General features: G+C 40.4%; 7 non-coding genes across 7 annotated transcripts; all 7 read left to right on the top strand.

Moving 5' to 3' along the window:
- The first annotated feature begins 3,101 nt into the window (after positions 1 to 3,101).
- On the top strand, positions 3,102 to 3,172 carry trnag-gcc (transfer RNA glycine (anticodon GCC)). The gene has a single exon. It is a non-coding gene; the product is annotated as a tRNA-Gly (tRNA).
- A 3,983-nt stretch (positions 3,173 to 7,155) lies between these two features.
- Positions 7,156 to 7,226, top strand: trnag-gcc (transfer RNA glycine (anticodon GCC)). Its single transcript has one exon. It is a non-coding gene; the product is annotated as a tRNA-Gly (tRNA).
- Positions 7,227 to 9,338: 2,112 nt separating this feature from the next.
- trnad-guc (transfer RNA aspartic acid (anticodon GUC)) lies at positions 9,339 to 9,410 on the top strand. Its single transcript has one exon. It is a non-coding gene; the product is annotated as a tRNA-Asp (tRNA).
- A 364-nt stretch (positions 9,411 to 9,774) lies between these two features.
- Positions 9,775 to 9,847, top strand: trnav-aac (transfer RNA valine (anticodon AAC)). Its single transcript has one exon. It is a non-coding gene; the product is annotated as a tRNA-Val (tRNA).
- A 1,442-nt stretch (positions 9,848 to 11,289) lies between these two features.
- Positions 11,290 to 11,360, top strand: trnag-gcc (transfer RNA glycine (anticodon GCC)). Its single transcript has one exon. It is a non-coding gene; the product is annotated as a tRNA-Gly (tRNA).
- Positions 11,361 to 13,624: 2,264 nt separating this feature from the next.
- Positions 13,625 to 13,696, top strand: trnad-guc (transfer RNA aspartic acid (anticodon GUC)). Its single transcript has one exon. It is a non-coding gene; the product is annotated as a tRNA-Asp (tRNA).
- A 1,862-nt stretch (positions 13,697 to 15,558) lies between these two features.
- trnag-gcc (transfer RNA glycine (anticodon GCC)) lies at positions 15,559 to 15,629 on the top strand. The gene has a single exon. It is a non-coding gene; the product is annotated as a tRNA-Gly (tRNA).
- The last annotated feature ends 2,305 nt before the right edge of the window (positions 15,630 to 17,934 follow it).

Here is a 17,934-nt window from a genome sequence, read left to right as displayed (position 1 = left end):
ATCATATGATGTCATAGACAGTCAGATACTGGCCATAGTTGTCTTACTAACAGTTTGTCGTCGAGGATCTGTGAGTGGACATAACTCTTTAAAATACTGTATATGCATGGAAAGAATTTTTTGTAATTAAGTAGAAAAAAGATTTAGATATATAATGGATTGCTGCGCCATGTGCTCTTTTCTGGAGCATTATCAAAAAAAGGCACATGCACCTTCACCAGAAATATGGATTGCCATCATTTGATCCATGGTGAGTTGGAAATACATTAAATCTATAATTGATACAAGAATGACCACTTTACTCCAAGCAAAGTCCATGTAAGATTTTGAAAAGTTAGGTTTTTGAAAATGTCTATAATTGACTGGATTTGCCTGATGTGCTGAGGCCATATGCATGCTTGGCCTGAGCTAGACAGGCACATTGATTCATGACGCTTATGTGTGTTTTATAACGATTTACGCTTGGTCTCAGATAATGGTTTAGGTCATTTAGATATCAATTGATTAATAATTTATTTTAACTATACATTATATTAGTCCAAATGTGAGCCTGCAAAGCAGTCGCTCAGCCTCATGTGCGCATAGAAGGCCAGGCGCACACGCTCATGTGCGCATAGAAGGCCAAAACGTGCAGACCTGATACCATTATTAGAATCTGTCTTGCATATAAAATAAAACTAGAAATAAACATTAATAATGCCTACACAGTTTCCGACACAGTTTCTCAATGCAAAGGCTGTTCTCTGCAACGAGTCTGCGCATGTCATGGATGGGGTGGCAACAGTTTTTTGAGAAATTGGACCCCTATATTGGATTAATCAAAGAGTTAGATATCAAAGGATGAACATTTATTATACAGTAAAGTAAATAATAAATTATAATCTGAATGTAAACCTAGCTGGCGCACAACCTCGCCCTAGGGCACAGAAGGCCAACGTGTGCAGAGCTGATTCGAGGCTTAAAATGTATTTTGCATATCAAATAATGACTGCCTACACAAACGCTACACAAACGTTCCCAATGCAAACTGGACTAAAGATTGTGTAAATCTTATCGAGACTAAAACATTAGTCATTGTGTGGAGTGTGAGGAAAAACTTGGCTTCACCAATATCAAAATCAACAATTGCTTTTGACAGTGACACTGAATGGATGCGAAGTTACTGGGGCTAGTTGCAAGTATCTATCTGTTGTTTTGTTTGGATTGAGCATTTTATTATTTAAATGTTGCATGATTTAGAAAGGTACTTTCTAGAGGTCGACCGATTATGATTTTTCAACGCCGATACCGCTTATTGGAGGACCAAAAAAGCCGATGCCGATTAATCGGCCGATTTAAAAATGTTTTTGTAATAATGACAATTACAACAATACTGAAGTAACACTTTTTCTCCCCAATTTCGTAGTATCCAATAGTTTTTTTAGTAGCTACTATCTTGTCTCATCGTTACAACTCCCGTACGGGCTCGGGAGAGACGAAGGTTGAAAGTCATGCGTCCTCCGATACACAACCCAACCAAGCCGCACTGCTTCTTAACACAGTGCGCATCCAACCCGGAGGAAACACCGTGCACCTGGCAACCTTGGTTAGCGTGCACTGCGCCCGGCCCGCCACAGGAGTCGCTGGTGCGCGATGAGACAAGGACATCCCTACCGTCCAAGCCCTCCCTAACCCGGACGACGCTAGGCCAATTGTGCGTCACCCCACGGACCTCCTGGTCACGGCCGGTTACGACAGAGCCTGGGCGCGAACCCAGTCTCTGATTGCACAGCTGGCGCTGCAGTACAATTTAATATAATACATAAATAAATTCAATTTAGCCTCAAATAAATAATGAAACATGTTCAATTAAGTTTAAATAATGCAAAAACAAAGTGTTGGAGAAGAAAGTAAAAGTGCAATATGTGCTATGTAAGAAAGCTAACGTTTAAGTTCCTTGCTCAGAACATGAGAACATATGAAAGCTGGTGGTTCCTTTTAACATTAGTCTTCAATATTCCCAGGTAAGATGTTTTAGGTTGTAGTTATTATTGGAATTATAGGACTATTTCCCTCTATACCATTTGTATTTCATTAACCTTTGACTATTGGATGTTCTTATAGGCACTTTAGTATTGCCAGTGTAACAGTATAGCTTCCATCCCTCTCCTCCCTCCTCCCTGGGCTCAAACCAGGAACACAACGACAACAGCAACCCTCGAAGCAACGTTACCCATGCAGAGCAAGGGAAACAACCACAGGCTCAGAGAGAGTGACGTTTGAAACGCTATTAGCGTGCGCTAACTAGCTAGCCATTTCACTTCGGTTACACCTTGCTTAAGCTGGATGCCACTGTAGAGGTGAAAAGAACACCACACGCTTTCTCTCTTTCTCACTTTTTCAATACAATGGATAAAAAGGGATATGCCAGGTGTACTCTCTGCCTGAAAGAGATCAATTATGCCAAAAAAGGGTATCTATCATGCTCTGCTGGCACATTGTAGAACTGATGTCCACAGGCAGAAAGTGTACAATGTAATAATGTGCAGTGTAGCCCAAAGATGTTGCTTTAGTTGTGTTGAACTTGATAGTAACACTTGTGTGTGAGTGAGGGGGGATTATTGAAATGTTTTACTCAGTGAACATTATTTTTGCACAGATGTAGCCTTGTGCACTTGATCGATGTCTACTATAGTGGCCACTATAATAGAGCAAAAATAGAATGCCTGTTTGTTTCATTGTATTTCAACTTAAGATTTTTTTCTTCTCAAGTACAATATTTAGATGTGTGTGGTCACAAGTGTTCTATTATAAAGGTTGTCATGGCTAACTGCAATATTAGTGTATTGTTTTTTTTCTTCTTAAGACTTGTGTCATTTGCAGTGAAGTCTAGGTAACAAATACCATTGGATTGCTTCCTTTACATTTTTTTGCTGTGAGTTAGGTTCACATTAACCACTTTATTTTACACACGGAGACTGTAGATCATATTCTTTTGTCGTTTAATTAGTTAAAACCTGCATTTCCCCCAAGCAGTGCAAAAAAAACGTCACCTTTTTGGGCCGTTTGCATCCATTCCTGCATGTATTCTTAGCTAAAACTAGATTTTCCTGTATCAATAAGCATTGGTGGTTCAGTGGTAGAATTCTCGCCTGCCACGCGGGAGGCCCGGGTTCGATTCCCGGCCAATGCATTGACATTTTTTGCTTCGGTCACCTATGTTGTTTCAGCAATGAGGCCTGAGGAAGTGTGGTATATGGCCAATATACCACGGCTAAGGGCTGCTCTTTGGCACGATGCAATACGGAGTGCCTGGACACAACCCTTAGCCGTGGTATATTGGCGATATATGTTCAGAAAGTATTCAAACCCCTTGACTTAATCCAAGTTTTGTTGTTACAGCCTGAATTGAAAATGGATTAAATTGATTGTTCTCTCTCAACAATTTACACCCTACAATAATGACAGTGAAAACATGTTTTTAGACATTTTAGCTAAATTATTGCAAATGAAATACAGATCTCATTTACATAAGTATTCACACGAAGAATTTCTCTTAAAATTTTAACTGCAATTTTCACAATTCAGATGTGGTTCTGCATATGACCGCTAGGGGGAAATGCAGTTCGATGTACCGATATAGACCATTTTGACTTTGTGGCTGTGGTAACTAGTGGATAACCTACAGTGATGTATGAAAGTGTGTTTATAGACATCCAGCAAGTCTGATTCTAGATTGGCGCAGGGGTCAAAGGCACTGCATCTCAGTGCTAGAGGTGTCACTATGACCTTGGTTCAATTCCAGGTTGTATCACAACCGGCCGTGATTGGGCGGTGTTGGCCCAGTGTCGTCGGGATAGGGTTTGGCCGGGCTAGGCCGTCAATGTAAATAAGAATTTGTTCTTAACTGACTTGCCTAGCTAATTTAATTAATTAAAATCTAGATATGCCAGGGTACTGAAACCAACATAATTTACCATTGCAGTTGATTTGCAGCCATTCTCAATCATTTCAAGGGGTGCACCTGTACTTCCACTGTAGCTCAATTCCACCATGTAAAGTTTGCATTTCATCACCTCATTTAACTTCTCAGAGTAAGTAGCCTATTGCCATACAGAAATTCGCTGCTGTCACTTCCCTTTCTCACTATCTGCCATTTTTCCAACTGTTAACGACGATGATGTACGGATTGCTTTATATCTGTGGCAAATTAATTTTAAAGATGCAGATCTCATACTTTACAGCATTGTTGCATTAGGTATATATTTCATTAAAAGAAGTCAGTTTAAGTTGATGATCAGGGTCTGATAGTGGTAGTTTTGTGATAACTGCACTGTGATTCACTTTTCACTTTTTTTTGTGAATGGTTTGTCATCTGACAAATCAACTGTAAATTTCGGTGTTCCTCAAGGTTCCGTTTTAGGACCACTATTGTTTTCACTATATATTTTACCTCTGGGGGATGTCATTTGAAAACATAATGTTAACTTTCACTGCTATGCGGATGACACACAGCTGTACATTTCAATGAAACATGATGAAGCCCCAAAATGCCCTCGCTAGAAGCCTGTGTTTCAGACACAAGGAAGTGGATGGCTGCAAACTTTCTCGGACAAAACAGAGATGCTTGTTCTAGGTCCCAAGAAACAAAGAGATCTTCTGTTGAATCTGACAATTAATCTTGATGGTTGTATAGTCGTCTAAAATAAAACTGTGAAGGACCTCGGCGTTACTCTGGACCCTGATCTCTCTTTTGGCGAACATATCAAGACTGTTTCAAGGATAGCTTTTTTCCATCTACATAACATTGCAAAAATCAGAAACTTTCTGTCCAAAAATGATTCAGAAAAATTAATCCATGCTTTTGTTACTTCTAGGTTAGACTACTGCAATGCTCTACTTTCAAGCTACCCGGATAAAGCACTAAATAAACTTCAGTTAGTGCTAAATACGTCTGCTAGAATCCTGACTAGAACCAAAAAATGTGATCATATTACTCCAGTGCTAGCCTCCCTACACTGGCTTCCTGTCAAGGCAAGGGTGGATTTCAAGGTTTTACTGCTAATCTACAAAGCATTACATGGGCATGCTCCTACCTATCTTTCTGATTTGGTCCTGGCGTACATACCTACACGTACTCTACGGTCACAAGACGCTGGCCTCCTAATTGTCCCTAGAATTTCTAAGCAAACAGCTGGAGGCAGGGCTTTCTCCTATAGAGCTCCATTTTTATGGAATGGTCTGCCTACCCATGTGAGAGACGCAAACTCGGTCTCAACCTTTAAGTCTTTACTGAAGACTCATCTTTTCAGTGGGTCATATGATTGATTGTAGTCTGGCCCAGGAGTGTGAAGGTGAACGGAAAGGCTCTGGAGCAACGAAACGCCCTTGCTGTCTCTGCCTGTCTGGTTCCCCTCTCTCTACTGGGATTCTCTGCCTCTAACCCTATTACAGGGGCTGAATCACTGGCTTACTGGTGCTCTTTCATGCCGTCCCTAGGAGGGGTGCGTCACTTGAAGGGGTGCGTTACTTGAGTGGGTTGAGTCACTGACATGATCTTCCTGTCTGGGTTGGCGCCCCCCCCTTTGGTTGTGACGTGGCGGAGATCTTTGTGGGCTATACTTGGCCTTTCTAGGGAGTTTTACCTAGCCACTGTGCTTCTACACCTGCATTGCTTGCTGTTTGGGGTTTTAGGCTGGGTTTCTGTACAGTACTTTGAGATATCAGCTGATGCACAAAGGGCTATATAAATACATTTGATTTGATTTTAAAATGGTAAAATATATATTTTTTAAATTAAACGTTCACACCTGTAATTCACACCGAGTCAATATATGTTAGATTACATTATGGGGGTGCCACAGGGTTCAATTCTTGGACCGACTCTCTTCTCTGTATTCATCAATGATGTCGCTCTTGCTGCTGGTGAGTCTCTGATCCACCTGTACGCAGACGACACCATTCTGTATACTTCTGGCCCTTTGGACACTGTGTTAACAACCCTCCTGGCAAGCTTCAATGCCATACAACTCTCCTTCCGTGGCCTCCAATTGCTCTTAAATACAAGTAAAACTAAATGCATGCTCTTCAACCGATCGCTGCTGTAGACTGTAAACTCTCCTTCCAGACTCGCATCAAACATCTCCAATCCAAAGTTAAATCTAGAATTGGCTTCCTATTTCACAACAAAGCATCCTTCGCTCATGCTGCCAAACATACCCTTGTAAAACTGACCATCCTACCAATCCTCGATTTCGGGCAATGTCATTTACAAAATAGCCTCCAATACCCTACTCAATAAATTGGATGCAGTCTATCACAGTGCCATCTGTTTTGTCGCAAAGTCCCATATACTACCCACCACTGTGACCTGTACTCTCGCGTTGGCTGGCCCTCGCTTCATACTCGTCGCCAAACCCACTGGCTCCAAGTCATCTACAAGACCCTACTAGGTAAAGTCCCCCCTTATCTCAGCTCACTGATCACCATAGCAGCACCCACGTGAAGCACGCGCTCCAGCAGGTATATCTCTCTGGTCACCCCCAAAACCAATTCTTCCTTTGGCCGCCTCTCCTTCCAGTTCTCTGCTGCCAATGACTGGAACGAACTTCAAAAATCTCTGAAACTGGAAACACTTATCTCCCTCACTAGCTTTAAGCACCAGCTGTCAGAGCAGCTCACAGATTACTGCACCTGTACATAGCCCATCTATAATTTAGCCCAAACAACTACCTCTTTCCCTACTGTATTTATTTATTTTGCTCCTTTGCACCCCATTATTTATATCTCTACTTTGCACATACTTCCATTGCAAATCAACCATTCCAGTGTTTTACTTTTAATTGCTATATTGTATTTACTTCGCCACCATGGCCTTTTTTTGCCTTTACCTCCCTTATCTCACCTCACTTGCTCACATTGTATATAGACTTATTTTTCTACTGTATTATTGACTGTATGTTTGTTTTAATCCATGTGTAACTCTGTGTTGTTGTATGTGTCAAATTGCTTTGCTTTATCATTGCCAGGTCGCAATTGTAAATGAGAACTTGTTCTCAACTTGCCTACCTGGTTAAATAAAGGTGAAATAAAAATAAATAAATACATTTATATATCTATATTTTTAATCTATTACCACAAATAGATGTATTGATCTAGATTTTTATCTATCACCAAGCATTGGTGGTTCAGTGGTAGAATTCTCGCCTGCCACGCGGGAGGCCCGGGTTCGATTCCCGGCCAATGCATTAAAGTGTTTTGCCCATGTTATTTTGGTTAATAGAAGGGTTGATTGTTGAGCAACAAAATCGACACCTGCGTCACTGTGGGGCACAACAGACAAGTTTGGCTTAGATTGTTGACATGTAAACTATATTTTGTCTCCAATGTTTATTGAAAACAAATACATTTGCACAATGAGCACTTGTTGTCTCTCAAATCTATTGTTACAGTTGTTGGTTAGCTAGCTAGTGAATTTTTGCCATATTAACATAGACGTGACATCAGTTAAAATACCTCAAAACAAGACATGGTATCAAGAACAAGATAAAAACAAGCTGAAATGAGACATCTACTATTCCCTACATGACAGGTTCTTGTCATTGTTGCTAGTTATCTGACCATCCAGAATCACAACAACATACTGACTTCTGCCCCTTTGAAAGATGCGCATCATTTTCGTTACGTTGTCAGCGAATCCATGTAATTTGTTATTATCTGTTCTTCCCTCTACCACTTCTTGTAGTATGTTTACCTGCTCCAATCCCTGTCGTTGACTTATTTGTATTTATTATGGATCCCCATTCTTCCTGGAGCCATGGGTAATGATGCTTCAAGGGTGACTGTTGATGTGTGCGTGCCCTGTTGATGTGTGCGTGCCCTGTTGATGGTTCGCGCCCGGGGCGAGGGGACGGATGTAAAGTCTATACTGTTACATGAGCACGACCTTTAACTCTCTAGGGTAGGGGGCAGCATTTGGAAATAGTTTTAGGCTTGTATTCTGAAAAATGAGGGAGTAAGAGCAGTCTGAATGACTGGTCCCTAAAGTGTCACAGAGCTTTTTCATGTGCGTGAACTGAGGTTCTCGGATATAAAGAGAGACTTTATCGAACAAAAGGAACATTTATTGAATAAATGAATGTCTTCTGAGTGCAACCATATGAAGATCATCAAAGGTAAGTGATTAATTTTATCTCTATTTCTGACTTGTGTAACTCTTCTACTTGGCTGGTTACTGTTTGTAATGATTTGTCTGCTGGGCTATGTTCTCAAATAATTGTAAGGTATGCTTTCGCCGTAAAGCATTTTTAAAATCTGACACCGTGGTTGGATTCACAAGAAGTTCATCTTTAAACCGATGTAAAATAGTTGTATCTTTTCAGATTTTTTATAATGACTATTTCTGTATATGAATTTGGTGCTCTGCAATCTCACTGGATGTTGGCCAGGTGGGAGCGTCCCACATATCCTAGAGAGGTTAAACAGGTCAACATGAAAAAAAATGCGGGGCCAGACGGATTACCAGGACGTGTACTCAAAGCATGCGCAGACCAACTGGAAAGTGTCTTCACTGACATTTTCAACCTCTCCCTGACCCAGTCTGTAATACCTACATGTTTCAAACAAACCACCATAGTCCCTGTGCACATGTCGGTAGCCATGAAGTGCTTTGAAAGGCTGGTCATGGTTCACATCAACACCGTAATTGCGGAAAACCTAGACCTACTCCAATTCGCATACCGCCCCAACAGATCCACAGATGACGCAACCTCAATCTCACTCCACACTGCCCTTTCTCACCTGGACAAAAGGAACACCTATGTGAGAATGCTGTTCATTGACTACAGCTCAGCATTCAACACCATAGTGCCCACAAAGCTCATCACTAAGCTAAGGACCCTGGGACTAATCACCTCCCTGTGGGTGGTGAATGGAAAGAGACATCTGTTACCAAAACGTCAAAAAGTGTAGTATCTCTGTGTTGGCAAATAATTGCAGTATTTTCATCTAACCACATCGCATTTTGGAGCATAGGTTCCACCCATTTTCAAGTCAATTCGTTCGTTTTTCATGCCTGACATGCGGTAATGATAAAAATTGGTGTAATAGCCTACAGTTTTCTTGACATTTAGCTTTAATTATTGTGATAGGCTCATGTTTTATTGGTACTGCATATCCCCGTTATTTATTTTGGACACCGTACTGGACCATATGAGCTTACTTTCACCCCTGGTTGTAACACAATATAATGGAGTGTGAATGCTTTCTGAAGGCACTGTACCTCTTTACAACACATCACATGCGAAAATGATAATACGGTGATCAGTTATATAATCGCCATTGTGATCTTATACGTGTAGTCCTCGTTAGTATAGTGGTCAGTATCCCCGCCTGTCACGCGGGAGACCGGGGTTCAATTCCCCGACGGGGAGGATTTTTTTGTAAATGATTTTTGAGGCTTTTTCAATGTTGATTTTGAGTTAGGTTATTCCGCTTTTAGTTTAAATGGACCTTATTGCTGGAACCAACTGCAAAATGCAGTGCAATTTGACGCTCTGCAATGTTAAAATCTTGATTGGGGAACTATTTGCTGAGGAATGTTTCAGTTTTTCTTGATTGTTGTGCTTTATTTTTGTTTGTATTTGAGTTGATTTTGTGTATGAACTGAACGTGCAGGGCTCCCTTGCGAGAGACCCTGGTCTTAATCGTGACGTTTAAAAGCAGAAGCTACTGTATGCTATAGGTTAAGTTAATATGCAGTTGGTTTATTTTGAGTACTTCTGCTAAAATTGTTCAGTTTCCGTAGTGTAGTGGTTATCACGTTCGCCTAACACGCGAAAGGTCCCCGGTTCGAGACCGGGCGGAAACACGTTTTCAAAAAGTTAAGTGTTAATTTATGGCAAATGTCTGAAAATAAACAAACAAATAAATACAATATTTTTTTGAACATTGTTTGGGACACTGACTCCTGAGTATAACTGACGGTTATACTCAATGCATTTATCAATTGGTGTTGATAAAGATTTAGTCAAAAGTGCATTATAGTAGCTTGGAAATACAATTACATTTCTAAAGGAGGCAAAAAAATGGTAGGAAAACCTTTTGTCATTGTGATGTCACCAGCTGGCTGGTGTGTTTACAGACATATTCAATCAATCCTTATCCCAGTCTGCTGTTCCCACATGCTTCAAGAGGGCCACCATTGTTCCTGTTCAAAAGAAAGCTAAGGTAACTGAGCTAAATGACTACAGCCATCACTAACATTGAGTGGCTGCTGCCAACATACTGACTCAACTCTAGCCACTTTAATAATGGAAAAATAGATGTAATAAATGTATCACTAGCCACTTTAAACAATGCCCCTTTATATAATGTTTACATACCCTACATTACTCATCTCATATGTATATACTGTATTCTATACCATGTACTGCATCTTGCCATCTTGATGTAATACATGTATCACTAGCCACTTTAAACAATGCCACTTTATATAATGTTTCCATACCCTACATTACTCATCTCATATGTATATACTGAACTCTATACCATCTACTGCATCTTGCCTATGCCGTTAGGCCATCACTCATTCATAGATTTTTATGTACATATTCTTATTCATTCCTTTACACTTGTGTGTATAAGGTAGGTAGTTGTTGTGAAATTGTTAGGTTAGATTACTTGTTAGATATTACTGCATGGTCGGAACTAGAAGCACAAGCATTTCGCTACACTCACATTAACATCTGCTAACAATGTGTATGTGACAAATAAAATTTGATTTGAATAAACTGGCCACTGGGTGTAGGTCTGTGTACTTTTTGGCTAATTGTTAGATTTTAAATGGGGGGAATCAGCAACATGAAAACAACTTCTTCTTTTTTTTTATGGAAAAATGAAATTGCTTGATTTTTATAGATTTTTTGTTATCTTTTTTACTGCATATAAAAAAAGTAACACTTGATATTTCGATTTTTTTCAAGTCCATTCGCTCATTTTTCATGCCTGACATGCGGTGATGATAATAAGTGGTGTAATAGCCTACAGTTTTATTGACATTTTAGTTTTAATTATTGTGATTGGTTCATGTTTTACCAGTATGGCATACCCCCACTATTTACTGGACCATATGAGCCTACTTTCACCCCAGGGCTGTAACACAACAGCATGTAGTCAATTGGGTGTGAAGGCTTTCTGAAGGCTCTGTACCACCGTGTATAATTTACAACCCATCACATGCAAAAACGATAATTTGGTTAAATGACTGTTTTATAGAACTATTTAATGACCTAGATTTTTATGTAGGGATAAGCATTGGTGGTTCAGTGGTAGAATTCTCGCCTGCCACGCGGGAGGCCCGGGTTCGATTCCCGGCCAATGCATCAAAATATTTTGCTTCGGTTACCAATGTTATTTGTAGGTTGGTTGTTTAGCAACAAAACCGACACGTGCGCAACTATGGGGCGAAACAGACAAGGTTGGCTAATATTGTTGACATGTAAACTATATTTTGTCTCCAATTGTTGGAGGAGGGAACGCAACAACACCCTGCTACACACAACTCCATGGAGTAAAAGAGGTATGTGATTGTAGGTGCGGGTAAGGATGACAGAAGCAGAGAATGTTAAATTAAACTACTCAGTCTGCAAACCAGGATTTGTAAGATACTGGTTGAAATTAAAACAGACAGAAGCCCAGTCTACAATAGTCAAATGTTTATTCACAGGAACATTCTGAAGTCCACAATACAAAGACATACATTTTATAGCGACGCACATACTTCCACACAAACAGTAGGTATCCTGCACACATACTGTCTCCCTACCCAGCCGACATAGATTACAGAGACCGTGAGAAGCACTCCCTGTCCTCCCCCAAGATTGGAGAGTGGCCCCTGGCCAAGGTCGGCACTGAATTTTGCTCAGACAGTCTGTGTTTAGACCCCCATCATTAATTAATTATCATTCTAATCCATTTCATACAATTATATGGTTTCAGGGTGGAGTATTCTAATAATTAGTTTAAACCTATAAATTCCACCAATACTGATGCATGCATAGAATCAGATTGAGAAAAATTAACAGATAAAAATACACCTTATGGAACAGTGGGGACTGTGCAGCAACACAAACACGAGAACAGAAAATGTTACAACTGTAGCAAGCCGGGACATTTGGCTAAGGAGTGTGAGGAACCATGCATGCACTGCCATAAGGTGGGCCACAATCACCGAGACTGTAGAGAGAAAGAGGACAGAAAGGATAGGAGAGAGGGTAAAAGGCAAGAACAGAGAAAATGGTCAGGTGCCTACAGCCAGACAGAGGAGGAATAGAAAAGAAAGGAGTTCAGTACATAATGGTAACTATCGGGTTAATTGTAGACAAGCATAAAGGAGGCTTCAAGGAAAAGAAAAGTAAGAAAGATCAGACAGGAACGGAATATTTTATCGCCACTCTTGGGAAAAGAGCAGGAAAGATTTTAAACAGAGAAACGGGATGACAGAGACTGAGAGAAGCGGTGTTTCAATTGCGATAAGAAGCGGTGTTTTAATTGCAATAAAACAGGACATTTCGCCAGGGACTGTAAAACACCCTGCAAATAGGACACAATCACCGAAACTGCAGATAGAGAGAGAGAGAGTAAGGAGAATCCTCGCTGGGGGAACGCTTGGACCTTTAAATTAGGGCTATTTTCGGGGAATTGTCTCGTTAGTACGTGCGGAATGTTTTAATAGCTTGTTTAGGTTCAATTGAAAGACTAATTCATTCTAAATAATATCGAGGCAATTTCGATGGAATACGTTTTCTTGCCTAAATGGTCCGCTGGAATAACGTATTGAGAATGGAGTCGTATTTAAATTACTGGATCATAGAAGAGACAGTTACCTAAATCTAATGAATTCTAGATAATAGCGGAGAGATAATTGCGATAGAGTTGTCAGCTCAGGGATTCAATCTTGCAACTTTACGGTTAACTAGTCCAACACTCTAACCACCTGCCTCACGAGGAGCCCGCCTGTTACGCGAATGCAGTAAGAAGCCAAGGTAAATTGCTAGCTAGCATTAAACTTATCTTAAAAAACAACCAATCAATCATAATCACTAGTTATAACTACACATGGTTGATGATATTGCTAGTTTATCTAGCGTGTCCTGCGTTGCATAATGCAGTGCGCATTCGCAAAAAAGGACTGTCGTTGCTCCATGATGTACCTAACCATAAACATCAATGCCTTTCTTAAAATCAATATTCATAATTTTACGTAATTATGACATAACATTGAAGGTTGTGCAATGTAACAGGAATATTTAGATTTATGGATGCCACCCGTTAGATAAAATACGGAACGGTTCCGTATTTCCCTGAGAGAATAAACGTTTCAACCACTTTCAATAATACTTTCTGAAGGGACTGTACCTCCGTGTATAATTACAACCCACCAGGCTGTATCACAACCGGTCGTGATTGGGAGTCCCATAGGGCGGCGCACAATTGGCCCAGCGTCGTCCGGGTTTGACCAGTGTAGGCCGTCACTGTAAATAAGTATTTGTTCTTAATTGAAAAGCCTAAATAAAACTAAATACAAATTTAAAAACGATGATTAGTTGAGCAGTTTTATAAAACCATTGTGTTTTTGTAGATGTAATCCTCGTTAGTATAGTGGTCAGTATCCCCGCCTGTCACGCGGGAGACCGGGGTTCAATTCCCCGACGGGGAGAGATACATTTTTGTTTGAACCTTTTTCAATGTTGATTTGTAATCGATATACCTGAAACCTCACCATTACTTGGATGGACATTTGTGTTCGTTATGCGCATCAGTAATAGGCTTGAAATCATAAACAGCGCTGTGGGGCAAATGCAGTAAAGTTTGAATGAATGCTTGCCAGCCTGCTGCCGCCTACCACCGCTCAGTCAGACCGCTCTTTCAAATCATAGACTTAATTATAATATAATAAACACAGAGATACGAGCCGTTGGTCATTAATATGGTTAAATCCGGAAGCTATCATTTAGAAAACAAAACATTATTTCAGTCAAAAACGGAAACGTTCCGTATTTTATCGAATGGGCAACAACCCTAAGTCTAAATATTGTTGTTACATTGCACAACCTTCAATGTTATGTCATTATTATGTCAAATTCGGACAAATAAATTCGCAACGAGCCAGGTGGCCCAAACTGTTGCATATACTGCGTGCAATGAACACAAGAGAAGTGACACAATTTCCCAAGTTAATATTGCCTGCTAAATATGCAGGTTTATAATATATACTTCTGTGTATTGATTTTAAGAAAGGCATTGATATTTATAGTTAGGTACATTCGTGCAACGATTGTGCTTTTTTCACAATGTGCTTTTGTTAAATCATCCCCAGTTTGGCGAAGTAGGCTGTGATTCGATGATAAATTAACAGGCACTGCATTGATTTATGCAAAGCAGGACAAGCTAGTTAACCTAGTAATATCATCAACCATGTGTAGTTAACTAGTGATTATGTGAAGATTGATTGTTTTTTACAAGATACATTTCATGCTAGCTAGCATCTTACCTTGGCTCCTTGCTGCACTCGTGCAACAGGTGGTCAGCCTGCCAAGCAGTTTCCTCGTGGAATGCAATGTAATCGGTGTCCAAAAATGCAGATCACCGATTGTTATGAAAACTTGAAATCGTCTCTAATTAATCGGTTGACCTCTAAAAGAGACATCTGTTACACAAAACACCAAAAAGTGTAATGACATTTTGCGATTGTCATTAGGCCAGTATTTATGCGTCCAATGTTGTCTGCTTATCTCTGTTGGCCACTCATCTCAGCCTTGGCAGAATGTCAGTGTGTTCGTCTTAACCACATCGCATTGTTGATCATAGGTTCCACTAGTTTTCAAGTCCATTCGTTCATTTTTCATGCCTGACATGCTGTGATGATAACAATTGGTGTAATAGCCAACAGCTTTCTTGACATTTTTGTTTTAATTATTGTGATGAACTCATGTTTTACCAGTACGGCATACCCCCACTATTTATTTCGGGAACACCATATTGGACCATATGAGCCTACTTTCACCCCAGGGCTGTAATAGAACAGAATGTAGTCAATTGGGTGTGAATACTTTCTGAAGGCTCTGTACCTCCGTGTATAATTACAACCCATCACATGCAAAAACGATAATTAGGGTGTTTTATTTAAACCATTGGATACACTTGCGATTAGCCCAGTCACTTTGTATCTATCTGTTGTTTTGATTGAGCATTTTATGGAGACACATTTTTTTCGAAATTGCATGATTGGAAAGCTTGCATCTCTGTAGCGCAATCTCCACGTCATGGATGTGGTGGCAACAGTTTTGTGGGGAAGTTATTTTGGCCTCCCAGGTTTAGGCTATTTCTCCGAGCTAGAGCGCCACCTGGTGGCCATACTATTGATGTTTTTATTGATTTCTAATCTTTCTCCAGTTGTCCAATTGAGATGGAAATGATGAGTACCGTATTTCATGTATTCTTACCAAAAATAACTGCTGCCATGCATAAATGACTGTTGTATAGAACTATTTATACAACTAGATTTTTACATAAAAATAAGCATTGGTGGTTCAGTGGTAGAATTCTCGCCTGCCACGCGGGAGGCCCGGGTTCGATTCCCGGCCAATGCATTAATATGTTTTGCTTCGGTCACCCATGTTATTTTGGTTTATAGGAGAGTTGGTTGGTGAGCAACAAAACCGACACGTGCGCAACTATGGGGCAAAACAGATTTTTAATAGGTTCAAAAAGTTGGTTGAAAATACACTTGCATTTACGAGCTTAGATGGTTATCTTAACCGCCATCGATAAGAAACATTACTGTGCAGCCGTATTCATTGATCTGGCCAAGGCTTTCGACTCTGTCAATCACCATATCCTCATCGGCAGACTCGACAGCCTTGGTTTCTCAAATGATTGCCTCGCCTGGTTCACCAACTACTTCTCTGATAGAGTTCAGTGTGTCAAATCGGAGGGTCTGCTGTCCGGACCTCTGGCAGTCTCTATGGGGGTGCCACAGGGTTCAATTCTTGGACCGACTCTCTTCTCTGTATACATCAATGAGGTCGCTCTTGCTGCTGGTGAGTCCCTGATCCACCTCTACGCAGACGACACCATTCGGTATACTTCCGGCCCTTCTTTGGACACTGTGTTAACAACCCTCCAGGCAAGCTTCAATGCCATACAACTCTCCTTCCGTGGCCTCCAATTGCTCTTAAATACAAGTAAAACTAAATGCATGCTCTTCAACCGATCGCTACCTGCACCTACCCGCCTGTCCAACATCACTACTCTGGACGGCTCTGACTTAGAATACGTGGACAACTACAAATACTTAGGTGTCTGGTTAGACTGTAAACTCTCCTTCCAGACCCATATCAAACATCTCCAATCCAAAGTTAAATCTAGAATTGGCTTCCTATTTCGCAACAAAGCATCCTTCACTCATGCTGCCAAACATACCCTTGTAAAACTGACCATCCTACCAATCCTCGACTTTGGCGATGTCATTTACAAAATAGCCTCCAATACCCTACTCAACAAATTGGATGCAGTCTATCACAGTGCAATCCGTTTTATCACCAAAGCCCCATATACTACCCACCATTGCGACCTGTACGCTCTCGTTGGCTGGCCCTCGCTTCATACTCGTCGCCAAACCCACTGGCTCCATGTCATCTACAAGACCCTGCTAGGTAAAGTCCCCCCTTATCTCAGCTCGCTGGTCACCATAGCATCTCCCACCTGTAGCACACGCTCCAGCAGGTATATCTCTCTAGTCACCCCCAAAACCAATTCTTTCTTTGGCCGCCTCTCCTTCCAGTTCTCTGCTGCCAATGACTGGAACAAACTACAAAAATCTCTGAAACTGGAAACACTTATCTCCCTCACTAGCTTTAAGCACCAACTGTCAGAGCAGCTCAAAGATTACTGCACCTGTACATAGCCCACCTATAATTTAGCCCAAACAACTACCTCTTTCCCAACTGTATTTAATTTTTATTTATTTATTTATTTTGCTCCTTTGCACCCCATTATTTTTTATTTCTACTTTGCACATTCTTCCATTGCAAAACTACCATTCCAGTATTTTACTTGCTATATTGTATTTACTTTGCCATCATGGCCTTTTTTGCCTTTACCTCCCTTCTCACCTCATTTGCTCACATTGTATATAGACTTGTTTATACTGCATTATTGACTGTATGTTTGTTTTTACTCCATGTGTAACTCTGTGTCGTTTTATCTGTCGAACTGCTTTGCTTTATCTTGGCCAGGTCGCAATTGTAAATGAGAACTTGTTCTCAACTTGCCTACCTGGTTAAATAAAGGTAAAATAAATAAAATAAAAATGGTTCTCAAATTAATCAGGTCTCTGCATATAACAATTTAGGGATATGGTTGGATGATAAACTTGTCTTTTAAAATGCATTTCGACGAACTTTGTAAACGGCAAGCTTGGCTTCCTCGATAGAAACAGGACATGTTTGTCCTCTACAAATAGAAGACAAATTGTGCAAGCTACTTTTATGTCAGTTATAGATTATGGGGATATTATTTACATGCATGCTACGGCATCAACACTTAAATCGCTGGATGCTACGTATCCTTGCGCACTTAGGTTTATTACGGGTGCTAGCTACAGAACTCACCACTGTGAGTGGCACAATATGAACATTTTAGCAGAGAGATTAAACAGTGCAACTACTCTTGCTCTTTTTGTCACAAACTGAAATTAGGGGAACTATTCGAATTTTAGCAACCAGGAAATGGCAGAGAAATTTCTGCATAGTGCATCTTTAAATAATGATGTACCTACCTAAAAAAAATATATGTATGAAAAGGCAGCAGGACTTCCTGACTGACCAAGTATGTCCATAATAAAGGGCTTCTTTACCTTCTTAACAGCACTATCGACAAGGCAGGTCCTACAGG

The sequence above is a fragment of the Oncorhynchus kisutch genome, linkage group LG13, assembly GCF_002021735.2.
Source record: "Oncorhynchus kisutch isolate 150728-3 linkage group LG13, Okis_V2, whole genome shotgun sequence".
Lineage (NCBI taxonomy): Eukaryota > Metazoa > Chordata > Actinopteri > Salmoniformes > Salmonidae > Oncorhynchus > Oncorhynchus kisutch.
The sequence above is the reverse complement of the archived record's forward strand: the minus strand, read 5'-3'. Positions and strand labels throughout refer to the sequence as shown.